This window comes from Ailuropoda melanoleuca, chromosome 16 (genome assembly GCF_002007445.2).
Source record: "Ailuropoda melanoleuca isolate Jingjing chromosome 16, ASM200744v2, whole genome shotgun sequence".
Lineage (NCBI taxonomy): Eukaryota > Metazoa > Chordata > Mammalia > Carnivora > Ursidae > Ailuropoda > Ailuropoda melanoleuca.
Genome location: NC_048233.1, coordinates 27690104 through 27696395, shown reverse-complemented (window position 1 = coordinate 27696395; position 6292 = coordinate 27690104). Strand labels below are relative to the sequence as shown.

Genomic DNA, 6292 nt, shown 5'->3' with positions numbered 1-6292 from the left:
CAACTTTAAATAAAATTTAGGAAATATAGGAGGCATAAATTCAGTCTGGTGGCTTGGAAGACCACCTCCTCTGTCGCCTCCAGCCTGAAAGTAGGCACAGGTGTGACAATTTTGCAAAAACAGCTTCCAAAACTATTTTTCAACGAGAAATGGTGCGCCCCAAGAACTTCAGGATGGAAAGCACGTCACACTGCCGAACGTTCTCCCTCCGCTGCTAACCTTTCCGCCTTTCCCACCCCGCCACTCCCCCTCCGCCGCAGCCTCCAGCCAGGGGGCGTTTGTTTACGTGACGTCAGCCGTAGTAAGCAGTCCCCGCCCCCGTTTCCCTCTGGCCGCCTCGTTTCCCGCGCCGCGGCGCTTCTCCCCTTAAAAGGACAATAGAGGCCCCGGGAGCGCGCGCGGCCGCCGAGCCTTCTCCCCTCCCAGCCCTCGACGCGCGCGCGCCCGTATGCAAATAAGTTCGATTCAGGAGAATTTTGTACCGGGAGACGCGCGTGCGCAAAGGGAAAGCGGAATCTACACCTTCCCGGCCAGCGGTAGCAACTGCAGAACTGCAGGAGACAATCTTTCTAGACAAGGCAGTTGAGGAGGACGGAGCGATTGAAGGGGGGGTTGGCTTGGCGTGCAGTCCGCACCCCGGGAACGTTATTGCGCGTGGAACGGCTGCCTTTGGAAGGTGAGTGACTCTAAGCATTACTCTGGTGCAAAACTGTCTCACGAGGCTTTGATTTCAGAGTGTTTTTTTTTTTTCCTTTTTTTCACCTCCCCCACCTCCCCCAGTCCTTCCACACACATACGCACGCACAGGAAGTTTTGTCTTGGAGATGGCATTGCTGGGAGCAATGTTCTCGTGATCTTCAAACCCCGGGTTCTTTTGTATACATATGTTTAGTGTGTCTTTTAATTGGGGAGAGTACAGGGGGCAAACCGAAAGTCTTGGGGTGGGGGAAGTGAGTGGTGGCAGCAAACGAGTGAGGAGTCGCCGGAGTTGAGGGATCCACGTTGAAGGTGACAATGACTTTTCTCAGCCGTAGTGTTCTCTGGCGGAAAGGAGCTGGGTGGCTGGAAGGCCCGAGAGAAAAATGACTTGCTGGCAATTGCGGAGGGGCCCCGGGCTGGTGCATCCGCGTGGGCGCGCGCCCCGGGAGTGGTCGGGCGCCGTGGTTGAACCTCGTGGTTTAGTTTCATTGCAGCCCCCCGCGCGTTTGAGAAGGGTGGACAATGAACGCCATTCGCTCGGAAACTTAAGTTGCCGTCTACTTGCGAGCTGGCGGGCGTGAGGGGGTTTTAAATCGGCCTTTTGGGTCAGCGCCGGGGTGGCCGGAGTGCACGCGGCGTGGCGTTGTTTGCCGAACCCCGGAGGGATGCGGATGCGACAATGAGCAACACGCGGCCGCTCTGAAGCAGCCCGGCTCCCCAACGCGTCTTCCCCCCGGACCGCGCCCAGGCAGCGCGGGGGGCCGATGTGTCTGTGGAGCCTCAAGTTTTGTTCGCAATTTATTCACCTGTAGCGTAGATGTGGGCGCCACGGCGAGGGCTTTCTGGGGCACCCGTGTGCGGCTTAAGATGGCCAGTCAGAGCCAAGTTGACTTGGGGATGGAGGCAGCGGCGTTGTCTGCGCCGAAGGAGTGCGAGAACTCCGGAGGGCACTGCTTTTTGTGCTGAACATGACAGACCACGTGCTTGGGGCTGCGACCCTGGTTTTCGCCAGAGGTCTGTGTGAGTGTCCAGCTCCGAGCCGGCAGTGAGATGCGGGCGCTGTCGGGGCCGGGCGGCCGGCAGGACAATGTGATTTGCTGATGATGGCGTCTTGCCAGTTTAAAAAGCAGAGTGAAAGTCGCCAACTCTCCGCTGGTGCGGGGCGGGTAATCGGGCGTTTCTCATCAAGGACACTGAAAAACTTTGATTAAATGGGCTTGCTGCTGAGGGGAGGACGGGGGGACAGGCCCCGGGCTCTCGGGGCGCGGGGTCCGGACCCTTCCCCAGGGCGTTCGTCAAGTGTCTCGCCTGTGAGAAACAATCCGACATCCTTGATGCTGCACGTAGGCAGCGCCCGGCTGGACAGAAAACAAAGAGCTGCATGTGCCCGTGCGGGCCCCGCCGGCGCTCGGGGCGGCCGCCGAGCGGAGAGCCGTGCGGGCCCGGCCCCCGAACTTCGGGCGAGTTTTGAGAGGGGCTTTTGTCCCTCAGCCCCTCGCGGGGAAACTTTGGCGGCGCTGCTGGTGTGAGGTGCCATGCTGGTGCGCGGGGAGGCGGCGTGCTCCGCGCTCCGGGCGGGCAGGGAGGCGGCGGTCTCGGGGCCCCGGTGCTTCAGCACGGGCGCCGAGTGCCGCGACGGCCGAGGGGCCGGGAGAGCGTGGCCCCGAGTTCTTGGCCCGTTACCCGTGGCCCGGAGCCTGTGTCTGGGAGGTCTGTGGATTCGCCTTTGAAGTCGAACTGTTGCCATGTTTGAATTACGTCAGGGCAAAGCCATGAGGAGGAACAAGCCCCGGCAGCGCGGCGTGCGGGAGGCGCGGCCTGCGGGAGGCGCCGGGCGGGCGGGCGTGCGCGGGGGCCCGTTGTTCCGGCGCAGGTGAGGGAGGAGGCGGAGAGGGACGCGGGTCACCTCCTGCCGCCCTCGCCCCGGCGAGCAGCTTTCCGCAGGAACTTTCTTCCCGATCCAAGTTGTTCTATTTACCAACAAACCCACCGGGGAGCGTTTCTATTTGCTGCCTTGGTGCCTCTCTCTTGGCCGTCACCGTGTGCCCGAGGGGGAAGCGCGTTTGGGGGGGGGGGGCCGAGGGCCGCGGGAGGACTGGGGAGGCATCTAGCTGCTTTCTGAGAAGCCGGTGCGTGCGGCGAGCACCCCCAATCCCCCCGCAGTCGAGCCGTGGTCCGCATGTTCAAGGGACCCAGCCCCGACGACACCCGAAAAAACCACCGTGGGGAAGTTTCGGGGCTCCCCGTTGTCCTACAGAGGGAAGTGAGGACTGTGGCTGAATTGTGCGTGCCGCTGTTTTCTTTGTGTGTTTACGTGTGGGAGGGGGATCCGGGAGGGGCGAGGTTTGTTTTGGTTGCGGGTGGGGTTGGTTTCTTGGGGTGGCAGGGCGGTGCAGTTTGTTCTGGTAACTAGACCTAGTAGGTTTCTTTGTTTTTATTTTCTCCGTCTAACCTTGGATAACACTGGGAAGACTGGGAATTGCTGATTAGACCAGTACGGACCCTGTGTGAGGCAGTTTTATCCCAGCAATACTCCCCAAGCCCCCACGCATCACGTTGTCCTAAGGAAGGTTAAAAAAAAAACTTTTTTCTTCTTTTTCTTTTAATAATTAAAAATATGAATGTGACCTTGTCATTAAAAGTACACTGAAAGCACCTGTTTTTGAACTGGAGTTTGCTAGACTTGAAAAGCCTTTTAATAACGTATGTCGCAAAACCGAACACGTTTATTTAGTTGCTCAATCTAAATTAAATTAAAGTCTGGGAGTTTGTTTCTGGTGGAGTTGGAGAAAAGCCTGATGGCATTTAAAGTATTTATATAACGATTTGGGGAAGGGGGAAAATCTCTCTTAGCCCTAAAGATTTGCCTGGCTCAGTGTTTGGTGATTGTTCACTGCGTCATCTTAGGATGACCTTGAAGAAGCTAGCCGGGGGAGTTGGGCCTTTCTTGGAGATTTTATATGGGGGTTGGGGAGGAAGCTGCTCAGGGGGATGACAGGGTAAAAGGCTAGCTATCCCTGCTAGCTGCTTCCTGGTTCCTGTGAACTGGGGTTGACCTTCTGGCTACCCCTCTTAGATTTTCTTTTCAAGCCAACCTTTTTTTTTTTTTAATGTGGCCCCAGGCATAGCTCAAAAATTATGCTGGTTTGACACATGGATGCTTCTTTGGTATTTGGGGTTTGCCTGCAGTCTAGACAACCGATAAGCAGCACCGTATCCGCTGCTGCTTTCCTGATTTCTCGTGCCTTTGGATCATGTTTAAGGGTTAGAATCTAAAAGTGGTCATTACCAAAAATTAATATCCTTAGATGCCAAGCCCAAATCCCCCCCCCAAAAGCTGTACAAATTATACTTTTCATTGTTCTGTTATTAAATAGACATGTTTCTCCCAAGTTTTGGTTGACCAAAGTACAAATACTTAAAGGCAGCCAATACTAGTAACAGTACATTTCTGAAGTGGGTAGAAGAACATGTTAAGAAAATGAGAGAGTTTGTATTTAATAGCTTTATTTTGTGCAGTTATTTCTCTGGGTTATTTTTTTTAAATGCATAAGATGCTTTGTAAGTACATTAAGAGTCTTTGATTTGTTTTTCTTAATTAGTATTTTATACCTGGGATACAGCTAGAATTTCAGTGTTCTGGGAGATTTCAAATACAATAGAGCTTAATAGTTTGTTTTAAATATCACATGATATGTGCAACGGAGATATTATTTATCAAAGTGAATGAATGTAGAGTGGGAAAGACGGACAGACAAGGTCTGCTGCCTTTTTGCGTTACTTTTTGGGGGAGTTTGGAGATGAAAAGTTAAATAGGTATATCCTGGAACCTTGGTGGGCAGCAGGCCTCAAGACTGCTGTTTTGCAGTATTCTTAACTCTGTAGGTCTGGAACCTGGATGGTCAATTTATTTTCCCAGTTGTAATCAGGCCTTGGAAAAACCTGGCTCATGGGGCTCAGACTCCAGCAGATTTATGTCAGAAAAGCAATTTGAGAATGATTTTCCATGTAAAATAAGTTTTTCACTGGGACAAGCTTAAGTTTATTTGAAATCTAAACCAACTTCATAAGCTGTCATGAGGACAAATTAATTTACCATGCTAACACATAGTAGGTTGCTTTAAAAATAGGACATTTTTTTCCCCACTTAAAGGGAATATAATTGGCTGAGAAAGAACTTGGGGGAACCCGTTTTTTGAGGCACTTAGGTTAATTGTTCGGAAGTCTCGGCTTTAAATGGCTAGGTTTCAAAGCTCTGATCATGTTAAATAAGTCACTTTGTGGTCCAGTTTTTCTCCTCTGCAAAACAGTAATAATAATTTAAGCTACTTCACAAGGCTGTAAATAATTAAGCTAGTAATGTGCTTCGTAAATACTGGCTGTTCTCACAACTTTGGGAAGTAGACATTTTACAGGAGACAAAACTGAGGCCTAAAGGCCAGTTACATTGCTGGAGGAAATACTCAATAAATATTGAGTGGAAAGAATGAGTGTCTTTGGCCCTCTCCCCCACCTTCAGCAACTGGTTTTGGGAAGACATTGTCTTCTACACCAGGTTGCCTGTCCAATTCGGATTAACCATTTTACATCAAAAACTTGTGGAAATCGAGAAAATGCCATTTTCTTTCTTTCTGATTTCTCTTGTCCACAAGAGTCCTTTCATTTCCCACACTTAGTTTTGATTCTGGGAGGTTATAAATTGAAAACATCATCTTTTGGCTCTTCAGTTTCTCTTTTAATTGAGTCTGTAACTAAGGTTTTCTGTATTATGGAAATGATCCGGAAACGCATCTAGTCTAAGAGAAGGCAGTTCGTTTTCAAGGAAGATTTTCTTTTTGCACCAGAAGTATGAGAGTTGCAATTGAGCTAAAATAATTCATTTCTAGCTTTGTATTGAGTTGTTTACACCTATTATGAGTTTGATTTGTCTTAATGTAATTTTAATTTGGCTCATGTTAATGTATGCTGAGTTTAAATAGCTCTCATTTTGAGATTCATTTTGTTCCACGCTATTCTCCTAATCTTTCCTTCCTCCCCACATGCCTGCTTCAAATAAGCAAGAAATATTTTTCTACTGATTGTTACGAAAGCATTGAATTATTTACTATTAATCTTCTCTAATTAAAGTAATTCACTTGGTTTACGTTTCCTGGATCTTTGAACCTCAAGATTTTTTTTTCTACAAAAGTATAGACTAATTGTTAAAAATGACTCCATTCAAAATACCAGTTTTTTAATACACCTCTTTATTGTGGACACCATTTCCCATTCTGTGCCCTTAAGTATACAGTTCAGATCTGTTTGCCTATCCCACTCTTCAGGTGTTAGCAAATTCTGCATGTATCTGTGTACCATGTACAGGCACCACCTGGCTGTAATATAAGACTTAGTTCCAGCCCTGCAACAGTTTACCATTGAGAGGAGGAGATAATATAGCAAACAAGTATGTAAAAATCCTGTGTTGGGTATTATAATACAGATATAGACAGCTTTTGTTAAAAAAAAAAAATCATTTACTGAGTTAAGGGGATGGAGGTAAACCATTCCAGACAGAGATAACAACCTGAGTAGTGATGTGGCTAGTTATTAAAGT

At 49.3% G+C, this 6292-nt stretch overlaps 1 protein-coding gene across 2 annotated transcripts in view; it reads left to right on the top strand.

Moving 5' to 3' along the window:
• Positions 1-478: 478 nt before the first annotated feature.
• The window catches only part of SINHCAF (SIN3-HDAC complex associated factor), a 29421-nt gene continuing 23607 nt past the window's right edge, over positions 479-6292 (top strand). Inside the window, exon 1 of one of the 2 annotated variants that reach the window (XM_002916595.4) lies at positions 479-676. The gene's annotated coding sequence lies outside the window, so the exon portion shown is untranslated. Of the gene's footprint in view, positions 677-776; positions 1009-6292 lie in introns of those variants that run through there. The other variant, XM_019796840.2, reaches the window with a different exon arrangement.